Source organism: Diceros bicornis, chromosome 20 (genome assembly GCF_020826845.1).
Source record: "Diceros bicornis minor isolate mBicDic1 chromosome 20, mDicBic1.mat.cur, whole genome shotgun sequence".
Classification (NCBI taxonomy): Eukaryota; Metazoa; Chordata; class Mammalia; order Perissodactyla; family Rhinocerotidae; genus Diceros; species Diceros bicornis.
Window position 1 is genome coordinate 18,088,220 of NC_080759.1, and position 18,613 is coordinate 18,106,832.

At 39.3% G+C, this 18,613-nt stretch overlaps 1 long non-coding RNA gene across 3 annotated transcripts in view; it reads right to left on the reverse strand.

Moving 5' to 3' along the window:
* Window positions 1–5,336: 5,336 nt before the first annotated feature.
* The window catches only part of LOC131419166 (uncharacterized), a 57,037-nt gene continuing 43,760 nt past the window's right edge, over window positions 5,337–18,613 (reverse strand). For 2 of the 3 annotated variants that reach the window (XR_009223163.1, XR_009223162.1), the window contains 2 exons: window positions 10,593–10,869; window positions 6,426–7,974 (listed from right to left, as the gene is read on the reverse strand). This is a non-coding gene — a long non-coding RNA (uncharacterized LOC131419166). Of the gene's footprint in view, window positions 5,761–6,425; window positions 7,975–10,592; window positions 10,870–18,613 lie in introns of those variants that run through there. The other variant, XR_009223164.1, reaches the window with a different exon arrangement.

Here is an 18,613-nt window from a genome sequence, read left to right on the forward strand (position 1 = left end):
TATGAATTAAAAGGAAAGTAAAAAAAAAAGGTGGGGGTAAGGATGGAAGCTGTAACTTGAAACCTAAGCGGACATGTTATTTTTACCTACAATGGGATTTACTGATTTATTAATTTATTTGCAAATCTTTATTAAGTCCTTACTGTTTGCCAGAAACAGGATAGCAGATTGGTGATACAGCAGTGACCAGGTCACATGGTTAGTCGTGATGAGCTAGGACATCCAGGACCTAGAACTACACATCCCATTACCTACACTGCAGGTGAGCCAGAGCCTTCAGAGCCAGGTTGTCTGGATTGTATCTGGACAGGAATGAGAAACAGGGCAATTTACAGTTGTTGAAGATCCCATAGGGATCAAAAACAGACAATAATAGCTGAAGTCTAATTACCATCTAGGTGGAGAGCTGAGAGAATCAATCTAGCGATTCATTAAGCCAGAAGGGCAGAAGTTGAGGAATAGCCAATGCAAGGAGGAATAGTAGAGCTGTTTCAGAATCTTGGTATGGTGTTAATAATGCATGGTTTGCTCTCCTTTGCTAGGTTAAGCCTATGTTCTTAAAAATAGCAAAACAAACCAATTAAGAGTGGAAGCTTACAAGGAGAAATCTTAGTCCTGCTGTCACAAGGAATTTCAGTCTGGTAGGCAACACACAGTATCTAGAGCCACAACGTCTAAAACACCACAGCCAACAGGTAGTGGTCCAGAACCACCATCGATATCAAGGATTTATAAATCAGAGCAGAGGAATTTTCCAAAATGCAGTTGAGGATTGATGACAAGGACTCCAGAATCCAGTGGTAATCAGAGTTGTAGGCCATCGCTATTGAGCACATCTGTTTTCTGGGAGCAAGACCCCAGACAAGAGTGAATTTTCAGGAGCAGACTTCAGGCGTTGAAGGGATTTCTGCAGTGGACACAGTTTCAAAACTAATACTCAAACCTAAGAACAAGAAAAGAATGCTATTACAAGAATTGAGATCCAAGGTGGTTTCCAAGTCATAGTAATAGGTCAGAATCCCAGCTTGCAGAAACAGGCTTCAAGGTCAAAGCTGGGTTTCTGAGCTCCAAGCTGGAATTCTGTAAAAACCTGTCATAGGTTAGAATTTGTACAGACAGGGAGATGGTCAGGCTGGTAAGTGGCCAAAATCAGAGACCAGAAACCAGGCTGGACCTGTCAAATGATCCTCTTCACCAACTTGGAATTGACTCTGAAATAATTATGATTAGTTGACCTAAACATTAATCAATTTTATCAGAACATCTTCATTTTATACCACTAAGGCTTTGAGCTTTACAGTATACCCAGCAGTATAAGTTTCAAACATGGCCATCTATTTAAGGGTAATTTTCCAATGAAAGACTTTCAAATTTGTGATGAGATATCCACTACTATAGATCGTTAGCTTATAACAACCACGGACATAAAATTTAGTTTATCATTTTTGCTCCACTGTCTTAAGGTCCATAGAGAATATAGTAAAAATTTCCCCAAATGAGAACAAAGGTTATATTAATTGACATCAGAAGCTTGTACCCCTCTACTCCACCCAGTGTAATTTCTCCTGTTATCATGTCTTCTCCACCCACCCCTACTTATCCTACCCCCATCTATTGAGTACAATTAATTGCTTCCTCCTTTCTACTTTCTCTAAAATCCTGTACATTTAGATTAGAGCACTTATTATATTTCAGCATAATAATCATATTAATAATAATCAATGTCATTATTATTATGTCAAGCTCTCTCTAGAATGGAGTTCTTTGAAAAAAGAGACTCGGTCATATTTTTGCATTCTCAGGTCCTAACATTGTGCCTGACACAGCAGTTATGCAAGAATGTTTGTCAAACAAATCAATGACTGAATAAATAAATATTCATTCTTTGCTTAATTTTTCTAAAGAACTGTGGTATACTATTGAAAGAAAAAGTGGACTATGAACTTATGTTTTTCCTGAGCATTTTGCTGCCTTTCAATACTTTCCTTTACTCATGATATCCTTTCTTATCACCAAGGACTCCACTGGAAATACCATTGTTTGGAGAATAGCAAACTGACAATGTTATTCCTCCTCAAAGGAAGAAACTTCTTTAAATCTGCAAGAATTTTACTCTGTACCTTTGATGTGAAAATTTTACCATCTATTTCTGGGAAAGCCTGCTACGTTACATAAGAATATAAAGAAAGAAATGAAGAGGGGCCACCAGTCTCAACTTTTGCAATCTACAGATTTCAGCTTCAAAGCAAAAACGACAGATTAATTTCTCAAGTCTTGAGTTTTACTTGGAAGGAAAACAACACTCAGATCTTATTTGCATCTGATGGCTCAGTTTTATAAATGGCAAAGCCATAAGCTTATGCACAGAACTCCGCCTGGGCCTGGCATCTGTGCTCACGCACTGCACCAGAAAAGGGGTGAAGAACTTTCTACCTATATCTGCTTTTTGAAAGATGTCACTCTGAAATGTGTTATTGCCTGCTAGCATTCGAGTAACACCCTCAGCCGGAACCTTGTAATCCTTTGTTGCTTGGGACAATTCACCCTCTGGTAATTGCAATCTGTAAGGCTAGTCACTCTTCTGCATAAGGTCGTAGCTCAGAACGACCCATTTCTTCCTTGATATCTCCCGATTTGCTCCTTTCCTTAGCACCAGGTAGCTATGCTCTTCTTCATCTTACTGCATTTCATTCGTGCATCCCCTTGTCCTTCCCAGAGCAAAACTGTGAACAAAGTGGATATAAGGTAACACTGACAGGTGAGAAATCATGCTATTATCTCCCTTAGGAATTATACTATTTTGCGGACTAAAAGGTTAAGATTAAGGAAACCAATCATTCCAAGTGACATCTTATGCAAAAGACACATCTAATTTTATCGTGCTGTTAAATCTTTATGCAGATGATTAAATCTGTGAATTTTCCACTGCAGAATAGACACATTATAACCAGCCCCTACCATCCAAGTTTCTTCAAGTTACATACACTCCATACAGTACGTGCATTTCTGATACATATATGTGTATCTATACATATACAAACACACACACATATATATAACCAGATATCAGACCATATATATCATATACACCTATATCAGATATCAGACTACACAGATATGTAGTCATTATGTAGATACTTCACTCTTCCTTGGCAGATATCTTACCCTGCAAGCCATATCATTTCTGCTTTAGGATGAGCAAGTTGGGGTTAAGCCTTGACCTAAAACCAGTCATGAACAGCTTGTTTACTTCTTTTTATCGTTCTAAAAATCCAAGAAAAGCAAATAAATTGACTTAGGAGAAAAACAGGAAGTTTTCTCATAAAAAATTTAGTATTTTTGTGGTTTATGTTGGCAGTTCTAACCTATGTAATTCATCCTTCAAAAAACTCAGTGGGGTTGGTCGGTAAGCCGCAGGTATAATTACACAGCAATTTAGAAAACGTGCCACAGATTGGGAAACACGTGGAAGGCTAAGGAAATCGTTACAGCAGCAGGTAGCTACAGAGTCAGAAGGAAAACTGATGTTTCTTTACTCTCAAATTTGGGACCTTGGGCTAAAGCAGGAGTTCTCAAATGCTGCTCAGCTGACCACCTGCATCAGAGTAACCTGGGAGCTTTGAAGAATCAGATTTCTATAGCTAACCCTGAACAGATTTTGCTTCAGAACATCATTTGTGGGGGCTGGAAATCTATATTTTAGAAGCTTTCCAGATGAGTCTAACATGCAGCTAGATTTGGGAACCAGTAGGCAGAAACTTGTTGGTTCTGTTCGTGAAATCTTGCAAGAGAAGACACTACATTGTAAATGCCAGCTATAGATTAGGGATTGTTAGACTTTAGGAAGAGACAGATGAATGGGTTGGTCCCAAGACAGTCTCAATAAACAGTAGAAGCACCAAGGAGTGGCTTTGTTGGAGACAGGAGTTGGCTTAGCCCCTGATAATCTTCACCAAGTCAAAGAAATACATAGTCTAAGTAAAAACGCATTCTTCTTACGTAAAAGAACCTCACAGGACTGGTTTCCTGTCCACTGGCCCCTCCATCTCAGCCATTTACTAGGAGTCCCACGTCTCAGCAATTAATATATTGAAATTTTGAAGCTGTCATGACATGCATTCTACACTTTCACTTCCGAGCAAACCAACTAGAGGAATATGAACGATTGGGAAACTATTAGAAAGATAAGAAAGGCTCCACTCAGAATATAACTGTTCAACGTATACTTGAAAATATTGTATATTCTCTAATTGTTAGGTGCATTATGTCCATAAGATGAAGTTTGTTCATTGAATTCCTTATATTTTCAGTAACCTTAATAATTCTTTGTTAAATCTATCATTTCTAAGAGATATGTCTAAACACTCCCCTTATTGTGGAGATGTGTCCATTTTTCTTTGCAACAATCTTACATTTTGCTTTGTGTATCTTGAGGATAGCTTGTTCAATGTACATACACCCAAGAATATTATGCCTTTACAGCAACTTGCTGCATGATTATGTAACAAGTCTCTCTATCCCTGACAATGTTTCTTCCTTAAAGTCTATCTTGGTGTTATTAGTATTTCTTAGTAATTGTCTGGTATGTTTTCTATTTATTTTTCTACTTTTGGTCTTTCTTTGTTGTTACATTTTAAGTGTGTATTTTGTAAGTGGTATATGGTTGAATTTATTAAAACCTAATTTTTACAATCATTGTCTTTTAACTCGTGAGTTTAATTGATTCATAATTATTATTACCGATACATTTAATTAGTTTCATTTTATTTTGTGTCATTAATTTTCTCCTTTTCTGCCTTTTACTAATTTGATCAAGTTTTCTATTTCATTCTTTTCCACCCCTTCTAGTTTTTAAGTATACATTCCATTCCTATTCTTTACTGATTTCATACACACTTCACTTTAGAAAGTTTAAAAATCACTGTCTTTCTTATGTCCCAAGATTGACAAAGATCTTTTTAGAAAGAAAGTCAAGTATTTCTCTGGAAAAATAAGTGGAGCAAACTGCTGAATTTTCTGATAACTGAAAGTCACAATATACTGATGTAGACAATAGTACTTTAGAATTGAGTCAATTATGCGCCTTCATTTTACGGTGGTGAAGAAAAGACTGGGAGATACCTTGGGGGCCCTCAAGGTAAGGCAGGAAGATACCGGGGCTCAAAGTTTCAGCAACTCTACTTAGAGGGTTCCCTGAGAACTATAGTTGCTTTCCACACCTTTTAGGTTGGATCTTCCTCTCCCTCTCCTGTGCCAGGAAGGGGCACACTGAAGAGGCACAAGTAACTATCCACAGACTTCCCATGTATTCCTTAGACCCCCGTGAGGGGGGCAAGATGGAAGTCCCAATGTGAACAGATGTAGCAGCCCAGCTGCGATTTCTTTAAGGCAAGGTCCTACTCTTTGCTTGGGAAGTTTAACTATTCTTCACAAAGTCTCCTCTAGGTTTTCTTTCCCTCTTGAGCCACGGGACTTGTTCTTTTGAAATTCATGTTATTTCCAAGTCCTCTGTTTCCTGGTTCTCCTCCAGCTCTGCCTTAGCTTCTTGCTCAATTTTCTCTTCTGGCTGTTCCTGCCCTGCAGACCGGCCCATCAGTCTGTCCAGTGCCAGGGACATGAGTACAATGATATCTGTCCTATTTCTGCAGCAGCAGATTGTGAACAGATCCATGATGATCTCTGGCCAGGCACCCTGTTCTCCACGGAGCACCGACCTCTGGGAAGGATTCTAACCATCTGGGTTCTGGCAGATGGCTGTGTCTGTGAGGTCAAGATAGTAATGGAGGAAGAAGTCAGAATTGGGGATGTGGGACAGGGTTCAGGGTTATTATACAGACTTAATGGTTTATTAGGACACCTTCACTTGCAGGAATCAGAAAACCTAGCTAAAACTGACAAAAGCAAGAAGGGCATGTATTGATTCATGGGCTCAAAGAGTCCCCAAAAGGGTTATTTTCAAGTGATACTTAAACTAACAGCTTAAAATACATAACAAATAATCAGTTTTTTTCCTCCTTTCCAGCTCCAGTTTTTCTGTGTTACTTTATTTGGGCAGGACCTCACCTTATGGTCCTGAGACAGCTGCCAACAGCTCCCTGAGCTATATCTTAATCATTTGTGTCTGCAGTGGAAAAAGATTCTCCTTGACTCAGCATTCCAAGGAAAAGTTCTGGGGCAGTTAAGATCATCTGCCCAGTACTGATCCAATCATTCCGAGCCAGGGGACAGGATGCTTTGATTGGTTTAGTCCATCAGATGACGCTCCTCTGGAGCAGAAATACAGTCAACCTCCCTGGAACTACATAGATCCAATTTTGAGAATAAAGGGATGCTGGGCAGGAAAAAGTTGGTGCTGCCAGAGGCAACAAAATGTCCACTATGCCCAAATATACTCCTCAGTCTCTTAGCAAATATGAGATCTCTCAGTTCACCTCCTTTTATTTCTGATTTTTTATCTCAACCAGGCAGACCCCTCCATGGTTTCTCTGAAAAAGTTATCAGCATGACTCTAGTCTTTTCAGTCAATGTTTTCTCTCTCTGGCTGTCCTCTATACCACCTTGTCCAGAAAAACAAGTCATACCAGAAATAACATGACATTTCATTAAATTTATACACTTTCTCATTGTCTGGACAGGCTCTTTTGATCAGAGTATTAATGGGCAAATAGATATGCATAAAAGGTACTGTCTGTGATTTAAGGACTACAGGATGGTGTCTTTCTTTTGTTTAAAATATTTCTTTGTTTTAGAGAAAATAGCTTCATTGTTATTATAACTTTGGCTAGACTTAATAATAAATACTGAAATAAAATAAGTGTCCAATCAGCTAATAGTCTGTACTTCTCAATTGGAAGTTTATAATTTCCTGGAGTACAGAATACTCTAGGAAAAAATATCCAGTAGCATTCACTCTGCAGTTGTACTAGCTTTATGTAAAATAGTATATCTCTACAGAAGGAGAGAGAGAGAGAAACACTTTTGATTCACTCCTATATATGTCTGATATTCTCAAAAGAAAGAGCCACATACTCAGCTTATACGAAACAGGTAAATCTTGCTAGAGTCATTTCAGGTAAAATCAGGTAAAGTTTCGTTACCATACTAGCCAGAATGCTGTCACCAGAGCAGAATACTTGCTGATCACTACCTTACTTTCACACAGTGCACACAGTGCACGAGACCCTTTATTGCAGAAGCTGCCTCCAGCTAGATGACAGTCACACACTGCGTGCCATGGTACCAATCCCGTAGACACAAGGTCAAGGAAAACACCAAAACCCTGCAGTCTGGACAATGGATACTCAATAAATCTGAGAGTCTTTTTTCTCTGTCCACTTGTTTCCAACATCTGTGTCAAAATCCATTTGAGAAGAAAGCACGACAATATGAATGAAGAGAGATGAATGGGAGTAAATCTGGCAAATATTTCTTGGCTTGAGTTGACCCACGTCTCGAATGCTTACAATTTCCAACCACACTTGTGCCTCAGCCGAAGCAACCAGCGGTAGAGCCCAGCCCCTGAAGTACTTGTGACATCATCTGTGTCCTTCACACAGCTCCGGTTCAGCCTTCCCATGTTATAAATCCTGTGTCCATGTCATCACAGGAGCTCCGGCTTCCTGCTGGAGAGAGCCCTGGTGACCCCGGGCCTCATCAGCTCTCTGTCCTCGCCATGGCTGTGACTGCTGCCGAGTCTGTGGCTTGGCCCTGACTCAAAAGTGTTAGTTCTTTGGATGCTCTTGGGCCAAAGGCTCAGCTGGAGAGGAAATGTTGGGCACTGTCTTTTGTCACAGATAAGATTTAATGAGTCCAGAGGATGTGTGAGTAAAGGAAGCTCACAGGAAGTTGGGCCTGGAGCTTTCTGACGATTGTTTAAAAGGCTTTTACCTAGCCATCTGAGTCCAAAAATTAAACACATAAAAAGGTTGATTCCAGTTGTAAAGGAAAATCCATTGGGGGTTTGAAACTGGAGGGCTGGACAAATAGAGGAGGAAAAGGTTGAAACAGGAACAAAAGATAGTTACTCATAATTAATTAGCGCAGACTCAAATTGATCAATCAGTCTCTAAGAAGCGCACAGGAGCTATTAGGTAATTATTTGACATCATGAGGCCTGTCACCAAATGTACCAAATTTAAAAAGGAAACACTGTACTTTCTTCTTTATATCCAGGAGCGGTATCATGAGAGGTGGGAATTTAGGCTTAGAGAAATAAACCCTTAAATAGACAAACCAATAAAGACACCCTAGCAGGAACTTGAAAACCTAGTGTTGGAAAGTTAGTATAATCCATGGGTATTTTTACATGAATACATGTATCTAAGGGCTAGAGGCAATCTGATGCTTTCCTTATGTTGGCTGTGTGGCTGCCAGCAACATAAAAGGCCATAATTCTAAAAACAATATTTAATGTGTCAACTCAGTTTTCTCCCTGTGTTGTCATAGGCATGGCGTGGTGGAAGAAAGGGTGACTTTAGAGTCAGGAAACCTGGGATCTGGGGTTGAAGCTACCACGTAGGAGCTGTGAACTCTGTGAAAGCCACTTCACCTGTCTGATAACTGCTTTTTTCTACCTGTCAAATAAAAAGTTTTGTTGTTCTTTAAGAAATATTCTAGCCCTAAATTTTAGTAACTTCAACAGATTAAACCACAACTAGTAATTACGTTGCAGTTTCATTTAGTTGGTTAGATTAGCTTTTCAGATTATCTCTATAGAAACCAACTCTTATTAAACACCCTGAATGGGTAATTCCTTGAATTGGTATTTATTTTGATAGAATTCAATTCTATCCTTTCCCACTGCTCATGCTTTTTGCCTTCTTGCCTCTGTTCTCATGGCTTTAAACACACTGTTTCCATTAAATAGGACTGTAGAGGAGACAAATTATATGCATCCTAAGAAATATGTAATTGTCGAAATTCTGTAAGGTAAGCTTTATGACTCCCATTTTGTAGATGAAGAAACTGAGGCCAAGGTTAACTGGCTTAAGGTCACAGTGCTAGAAATGGGAAAGCTGAGGTTTAAACCTGGAATTGTTTCAAAGTCTATGTCCTCTTCCAGAGACCAGCTGCCCCAGCCGAGTGTCCTCAGGAAACGTGCTAGAAGGCAGTTTTAAAATACTGTGATTCTCTGTCTTCCTGAGCTCCATCCCCCAATCCTACCCACATGACAGTGCAGGCTAACAGGGCTCAAGGATCTTGTTGACACCCTAGGCAAATTTGCCATCAACCTGGAGAGATTTGGGGAAGGGTTGAGTTCTGCACATTCCCTTGTGTTATTTTGAGATTTGAAACACTGAGATTTGAAATATCATTCCAACAACTCAACCATTTCTTCAGCTATGAATATATTCTTTGCTTGGACATGGAATTTTTGTTCTTTTACTGGTTGCTTGCTTCCTTGATGTAAGTCAGTTTGCACAGCAGCCAGGAAGCACCTTATGGTAAAATTCACTGACACCTGGAATCTGATTCTACTTTTCTTATGTTCAGCCAACTTTAGACTTGAAAAACCCATCTCGCAGAGTAAGGACCGGTTACCAGGTGCCTTGTGAAAACTTCCTCTTTGCCTTTCAGTGAATCCCAACTATTTCAGTTCTCACATGGTGGGGGAGGGAGACGAAGAAGAACAAACAAAGTTTATGAGGAGGAAGAACTTCACTTCCTTTAGACAGGGCACAGCAGAAGTTCTGCGTGACTTCCAGTTAGGAAAAATGAATCTAAGAGTCTGCATCACCAATAGGCTTGTTTTCATGAATTTGCCCCCCCACCACCCCCAAAAAGATGCAATAAGGACATGTATGTTAACTCTTTAAAGAAAATATGGGGGAAATGTGTACAATGTAGGAAAATAATTCTACCCTCTAGGAAAGAAAAAGAGACATAGAAAAACTTTAGATAATTGCCATTTTGATTTGCATCTCTATGATAACTGAATTTAATCCTTTGCCTGGTATTGTAAGGGAAAAACCAAAAATAAAAATAAAAGTGATTACGACAGTAACAACTAATGATATTAAAAAATAACTTCATTTTCCCATAAGAAAAATGGCCTCAGTTCATTTAACAGGATATATTTTTATCTCTAAGAGAAACTATAGCTTTAGAAATATAAATCAGCGGCACCTACATGTGGGTGAAAATTAAACAGAGAAGCGTGCCTTGAGAGGGAGGCACAGTACCTGTTTCCATGTAAATTACTTCAGACACTCATCATTCTAGCAGCTCCAATAGTGCCCAGGACTTCGGGGCATTGCACGGCGTGAGCAGCAGATCTGTTAACACAAAAGTCCTCTTCCTAGCTTGGTCACGAGCCGCATTCAGTTAGTTTCCTCATCTGTGGGATGCAATGATCCCCCAGCCCAGGGCCGCTGAGGAGCACAATTAGACTGCCTCCACCTACGAACACTGGCATACTGAGAGGAAGGCAACACAAGAACAGGGAAAAACCCTGGCAGGAAGAAATGGGTTTTCAAATAAAGCTGTATGACTGGAGGAGCTATGGTTGATTTTTTAAAAGACCTACTGTTGTTAAACTTGACATTCTGAGCTCTAGAGTGACTCTCACAGAAAGAACTCTCTCTCCAGCCCACCTGCCTAGAGTTGTCCTCACCGTGCTTGCCTGGCCGAGGGCTGGTTCTCACGTGGGTTCCTGGGGCTCTTGGCATGTTGACTACACCTTAGAAACACATGCTTGCAGCCTGCGCCAGGGCTTCCCCAAGGCTAAATTACTGTTCTTCTAGGCAGGTTCCAGGAGAGCTTTCACAGTCCTAAGCCGGCCACCCTTTGGAAATGACGCATCAGGAGCATCTGCCTATGCAGGTTCTCTCAGGCATCATTAGCGAGCAGGTCTGTCGTGACCAGGAGAGCCTATTGCATAAAGACATAGATGGATGCACATTAAAATTCAAAAATTCATCAAATCACATATATGCACACTGTTCAGGGTTATCTATCTATCTATCTGTCTGTCTACCTATTTGGTAGAATGCAACTCTGTCCTTTCCCACCCTCCATGCGTTTTGCTTTCTTGCCTGTGTTCTCACAGCTTTATGCGTGCTATTTCCACTAAGTAAGACTACAGAGGGGACATTGATTTATTTGAACCAACCTCTCAACATCTTTTGGGAGGAAAAAAGGGTAGGTACATTATACACTGTATACCCACTGAGATTATTCTCTTCCCTTCCTTTCTCTGTATGTGAGTATACTGTGGTGTGTGTGTGATACCATTTTAACAACGAGGATGTCTTCAAAGGTAGTGAGTTCCCCTTTAATCTAGGTGTTCAAAGATAAACAAGTTGGCTACTTGGTAAAGATGTTTCAGAGGGAAATTTCTTAGCAAATGAATGGTTCATTCACACTTGTGTGCACAGTACTTTTTAATACGTATTAAGAACAATGTTACATCATGGAGGTTATTGACTAAATTAGTTGACACATAAGAATTCCAGTTTTCTAGGGTATGCTCCGCCTTTGTCTCTGTCTCATCTAGAATTCTATCCAGCTATAGATGTTAATGAAATAAAGAGATTGCATATCCTTATTAAGAAAAAAAACTGAGCATACAATTCCACCATAGGTATATACACATTGTATTACCATTATTTAATTTGTAGAGGCACAAAATACACTTAGGTTAAAGTTCATGGTTGACAACATAATTTATATTGTAGATATAAATTCATATTTAAAATAGTCCTTTTATTATTTCTGAAATTTTGATTGTCCACTTATGAAATCGCATTAGTTGATAGATGTTTTTGGTGTCAGCTCTGCCATTTTCTGCCCCCTCCCCCTTCCCGGGCTTGCATTATCAGCATTATCTTAAATTCCCAGTTGTCTGTGATGATTAATTTAGTTACAACTATGTAATATTATCTTTAAACACACTTAACTGGGTTCAAGTGAATTGTACCATGTCCCCACATGCAGAACACACATGACAGATGGTGTCTGCACTGTCACCTCCTGAAGTGGAGCTAGACTTCCCTCGCCCCGCTCCTGCTGTGATCAGGGCCGGCACCATGGGCCTGCACCACCGCAGTCACACAGGCCCCATGTTCAGAAGGGACCCACCCTTGGCACGGGGCTCTGCTGTCACAATCTTGAAATTATTAATAATTTTATTTTTGAACTTGTGTTTTGTCTGCTGCTAATGTGGGTGGGTTTGCCTTAAAAAAGAGTAAGAGGAAGCGGTTTGAGAATTTTGAGAAGAGGTGAAATTATCTTCTCAAAGATTTTGAGGGTGGGGTTGGAGGGCTTTGGGAACTGACGAGGCCACGAGAACAGGGCCGCTGGCAATGTTGGAGTTCACCTGGGATTTGTGATCATAAATTTGTCATCATGTCTGTGTGATTTCCTCTAGCCATGTTCATCCACACACGTGTAAGTGGGAAGCCGTTGAAGAGTTCAATTTGAGTCAGGTTAAAATTTCTATAGGCAAACACAACAGAGAAGAGCAAGGAGCACGTGAGAGACTATGAAATCTCAGTTGGGTGAGAAGAAAGTGATGACCTCATGGGAGGAGTCAACAAGGAACACATGGATTGAGGCCCCAATGGGTTTGAAGAAATGCTTCAATTGGCAAACTAGAATAAGTTTGTTGGGAAGACAAGAAATGCTTAGTGGATTGGTTAGTGGAGGGGGCCAGTTGAAATCAAGACTTTGCAGGAGGCACAATTATTGGTAATTACAAAGTCTGGGATTTGAGCATGGGAAAACATTGCTGGGGTAGAGGAGAGAAATGAAACGCATGTGAAGACGCTCGGACACAGAGCCCAGGGTGCTGAAGAGTGCATTTTTGTGAAGTTCTCCCAAAGCAGTGACAGCAGTACTGGGAGAGAGAAGTGAGGAGATGGGTGATGGCAACTGGGAGCAGCAGTGAGTGTTCCACCTGGTGCTGTACATTTCAGAGGAGCTGGTGGCTGGAGTGGAGGGTAACCGTCACTCTAATGCCAGACGCAAGTACAGATGGGGCAGAAATTCCCTTCATACTGAAAAGTGAAAGGGATTCAGGGTATTGGGGGTGAGGAGAGAAGGATAAGTGTTCTTTTATCAAAGAATGAGAAATAAGTAAGTGGAAAGGGAAGAAAAATAAAGTCTCTTAAAATTCATTTAAAATGTCTCATTAATTCCCTCAGAGATTAGGTCTGTCACAGTTCTAGTCAGTGTCAGGACTGTGGACACATCAAGTTAGCTTTGTCAGTCTAACTTGCTTTTGCTCCGTATTATCTTCTGTTGAAGCATACGTCACCAGGCTGAGATACCACGAGGATCATTAGCAACATGTGATGACTTTATGCACAGAGTTTTAATCTGGTCACATCATCAGTCTAAATGTGGAAGAGGAAAAATATGACATTCTGTGTTCATTCAGCAAGCAAATATTTCTTGAGTATCTTTTATGTGTAAAGCACTGTGCTAAACAGTGGGAATGTGCAAATAGACTAGGTGCTATTCTTATCCCAAGGACGTTCTAGACTCTAGACGGTGAAATGGTGTCATGGTAACTGGAAGCACTTGTATCCTCCAACAGGCAGAGGAAGGGAGTAGCATTCATCAGGCAGAATTTCTCATATCCAGTCTCTAACTGATCTGCCCCTCTGATAGGGAAGCCAAAATCCACACCTGCAGTGGCATATCGGGCTTCATTTGCATCTCAAAGTGACGGAAAAGGACAGTCCTCTGGAGTATGGTCAAGTTGGGTGTGATTCCAGAGACCCAAGTTTCAGTAGCAAACGAAACAGAGCAAATCTGAGGACTCTCGTAGAATGGATCCCATAAAGAATTGCTTCTTAACACTACCATTCCTAACTTCATGCAAGAATTTAATTTTTCTGTAATTTATAATACCATGTAGTTATATCCCAACGCTGTGTTTGCATCCATTTGTTTACTGTGTCTGTCTTCAGGACTGATATTCAAACTGAAACATGAGGCAAGAGTCTACATCCTCTGCTAAGATAACCAACCCCAAGGAACATACCTGCCCAGCTTTTCTGAATCATTGGCCGCATTGCCAAGATCGTTCATATTTTCTGGCATGAGTATGTACTTATCTATAACAGATACCCGTTTTTGTTATATGGCATAAAATAGAACCCATTGGACCATCATAGAGAGTCACTAAAATATTACCGGTTTAGTACATTATTTCTAACTAGCTTCTCTTAGAAAATGTCATAATTAACCTGGGTTGTTAGGGAATAAGAGGTTTTAAGCTGTTAAAAGTTATTGATGGTTTATCAGAAATGCTTTCCTTCTCTCCCCAACCTTACTGCTAATTGAAATTGACCATATTTCTGGATGTTATTTTCATTGTAGAATCATAGATTTAGGGCCTGAAATAAACCTTAAAAATGATGACACTGAAGTAAGTGACTTATCAAAATCACTCAGTGAGTCAGTGGCAGAGCCAGATTTAAAAATATAAGGCTTGGTGTAAGAAGAGCCCAAGAATACCCTCTGGATTATTATTTTTCTTTAATAAATCTCCAATGTTAATGCCCTTGTATAAATGACCCTTTCACTAAAAATTAAACAGAGAAATATATTTCAGACTATTTGGGAGATCTGGTTGGTCACAGAATATGGTAATTTTCCTTTAAATGGATATTTGAAGATATTTTTTTCTGTTAATATTATTATTTTTAATTTTGCTCAGTGTCACTATTTAAAAAAAAAAAACCTGAAAGTAACGTTAGTTCTGGCAGCAAGCAGAAAACCAAGGCTGCTTTGAGTTATACATGGACTTCTTGATGTGTTTATCAATTTAAATGAAAGTTCTAGGGCTCCCATTGGATGACTTTTACAAGGTTATTGCATATGGATGAGTCATCACACTGCTACTGGAAAATGGCTTTAGGAATAAGCCATACGGAGATTTGAAAGAGCCCTGTTTCTCACTATGACAGTTATGCAAGTGGAAAGAATAGCCTTGAATCCAAAGAAAGGACTAGCAAGGGCCAGAACATTTCAGCAACCAAATAGAATATTTATCTCCAGAAAATGAACCTGTTTATCTCTATTAACTATATAGTTTTGTATTAATATTATTTATTTGCTTCCTGGTAAAGAGATTTGCCAACATTATTTTAATTAATATGAATATGCCCTTAGCTACTAGCATCTCTGCTGTTTGGCCAGTTGCATCCCTAATGATGCAGATGTCAAATTTAGATACAAATCTCTATAGCACTTGGCTTTGTAAGTATGAGTTTATTATTCAGGACTAAATGTCCACTTCAGACCATAGGTATACAGGGATAATAGTTTATTTTGATATGTCTCTGGATAATTAATTTTATTATTTAGTTTGGGAATATACATTACCAGAACTTATATACATCAGATTTTCATTGTTGCAGTCATCATTTCTGGGTCACTGAAAAGAACTGGATGCTTTAATAGAAGAACAAAAGCAAATAGTTTTATTCTCATCAAACAATGTATTATGATTTTAAAGACTGCTGCTTCTCCTTAAGTTCTTTTTGATCAATTTCTTAAACAATGAACCAAAATGAAACTTCGAGAGTTTTTCTTTTGGCATTTGATATGTAGTGGATACAGTCACACACCATCGACATTATGTAATACTTACTAAGTTTCCACCAGGTTATAATAAATAGTACTTATTAGATATTCTCATATTCACCATGAGCTTAGAAAGCTTATGTCTTATTTGTTCATCAACACCATGAGGTGGCTAAGGAAGGCTCTTGTCACCTCCATTTCACTGTTGAAGAAATGAAAGATCAGGAGTCATGTGACTTGATCTATGTGCCTTAACTAGTTTGTGTCCCTTCAGAATTAAGCTTCATAAAATTTAGATAGTTTACCCATGTATGTGAATATTTTGACCTACATCTATGGAACTCTATTTATACAAATAAATAAACCAGGTTAGTTCTCCAGCCAATCTTTAGTTTATTTTTAACCTCCTAATTTTGTCATCCTCTTGGGCACCAGTCTTAAGAGCTCTTAAATACACCTTAATTCTCAGAAACATCATTTTATACTGCCAGGGAAGACCTCAAGTTTCAGTGCTATTAACCTTTAGCTTCTGGAGGAGAGAATGTCATGGTAACAGAGGTTTAACAGAGGGTTTCCCATGCAGACAATCAGTTTACAAGGGCCTGAGCAACATCAAGATCATTCCAAGGACCAGGACTATGATCATAGCATTACCCTTGTCCTGGATATAAGAGTAATCTATGATTCATTCACAACTTCCTTGAAATCTCTTCCGAGTTCAAGCTTTTGATAACACAGGCCCTCAGAAGGCAATTGCCAGAAAAGACCTTGGAAATCATCCAGATAAAATCAACTGAATTTTATAAAAGAAGAGCCCTGAGACAGACATTGATGGGTAAGAGAAGTGAGTCATCATCCCACAGTGAGTTCTTCTTGAGCCAAAGTTGGTTCGTAGGCCTCTGACTTCCAGATCTGTGATCTTGTCACTAATAATCATAACTAGCCTGGGCAGTGCTTTCATATTAATTTACAAAAAGCTTTGGGCTAGAACCCCATAGCGATCTTGCAAAGTAAGAGTCTCATAATCATTATCTTATGGATGAGGAAACAGAGGCATGGATATTAAAGGATTTACTGGAGACAATTCAGCCAGCTAACGGTAGAGACAAGCTATGACCTGTTCTTTCCACATGGCACAATCCGTCCCACCAATTACTGACTATTGACCATAATCATTTATTAACCTGAAGAAGTTCTTTTATCAAGATCATGATTCTAGGGCCTGCCCCGTGGCTTAGCGGTTGGGTGCGAGTGCTCCGCTGCTGGCGGCCCGGGTTCGGATGCCGGGCGCGCAGTGACGCACCGCTTCTCCGGCCGTGCTGAGGCCGCGTCCCACATGCAGCAACTAGAAGGATGTGCAGCTATGTCTGACATACAACTATCTACTGGGGCTTTGGGGGAAAAATAAATAAATAAAATTTAAAAAAAAAAAGATCATGATTCTGATCACAATCATTATCATTCATTCAATCATTCATTCAACTTTTATTATTGACCAACTATATGGCAGGTATAGTCATATACTCATTAGTTGAGATATTCACATTTAAAAAAAAATTAACTAAATTTAAATACAGTCAAGTCTCATTATTTACCATAGTTATGTTCTACAAAAATCTTCATAAACACTGAATCATTGCCCCATAGGGGAAATCTAGGGTTAGGTTCCTGCTAGCCTCTATTCATATATTCATCAACCAGTCAATACATAGCCTTGTTTTATGTGAGTTTCTGTTTAAAGACACCTTATTTAGTATATATTGTTGAATCATCACTGCTGAGTTCAGCCAGCATCACCATAACTCATACCTGAAGGAAGCTTATCTAACACATATTTTGCTGTAAGGTGGATGAAAGCCGTTTTGCACTTAGGAACACTAGACAGCACTTCAGCAGTATGCCGGGAGACTGTTTTAAACAGCAAAATTATCAACAAAAAGAACAAAAATTCAAAAAACGTGGCACTAAATAGATCCCGAAAAGGTCACTTGTTTATAGTGTGAGAATTGAAATAAGAAGCCATTTCCTTGTTCGACCTCAGCTGGGAACGCGGGCATCAGGGGACTCAACTGCTTCGCCACTGTATGCATGCGCACGTCTGTGAACGCCCGCTGAAGCACCCAGAGTATCCCTGCCGGGTTACAAACAAACCACAGGGAGTTGGTGAATTCGCAAATATGGAATCTACGAATAATGAGGAACAACTACAGTTAAATTATCTATTAAATGTACTATAATTATTAAATTAAATAATAAATTCAAATTAAAATACAATAAAATAAATTTAAAATAAAAAACTCATTAAATATTGACTGTTTTAAAATAAAATGAAATCTGATCCCTGTCATGGAGCTTGCATTCTAGTCCCAAAGGTAAACAGTAAACAAACAAAACTCATAAAATATGTAATTTTTAAATATAACTTGTGTAAAGGAAAAGAATAGGGCACGAGAGAGCATAACGCAGCAAGGCCCTTTTATCCTCGGTAGGCAGCATTCACTGAAGTTTTGCCTCTAAATTGGGCACAGGAAGTTATCAATAAGAATGTCAACTCAGGAAGAACCTGGAGAATCTGCTCTCCCACTCCTTCCTCTCTTCCTTGTCACCTAGAGAGAGTAATGAAGCACTGCACAGCTCATCCTGAAGGAGAACTTCTGCCAGAGATATGTATATATAGATATGTATATGTATATCTATAAATACACATGTCAAGCCTCCTGAAATGAGTTCACCGTCTGTCCCTACCCCTCACTTTCACTCTGGAAACATCACACTATTATAAATGCACACTCAGGCCATTCATTCGGCAGTGTGGGGATGGGACAGAACAATTTGAATTCAGTTTTTGGTTCTATCAACTAGGAGGTGCTGAAATGGATTTTGGGACAAATTAAAAGTTCTAGTAATGAGGTAAATTTGGTTCAAGGGTTTTCTAAGAAGCATGTCAGATCTTTATCACAGAAGCAGATTAATAGTACATTTTAATTTTTTATTTATTTCTATTTTTCCCCCAAAATCCCCAGTAGATAGTTGTATGTCATAGCTGCACATCCTTCTAGTTGCTGTATGTGGGACGCGG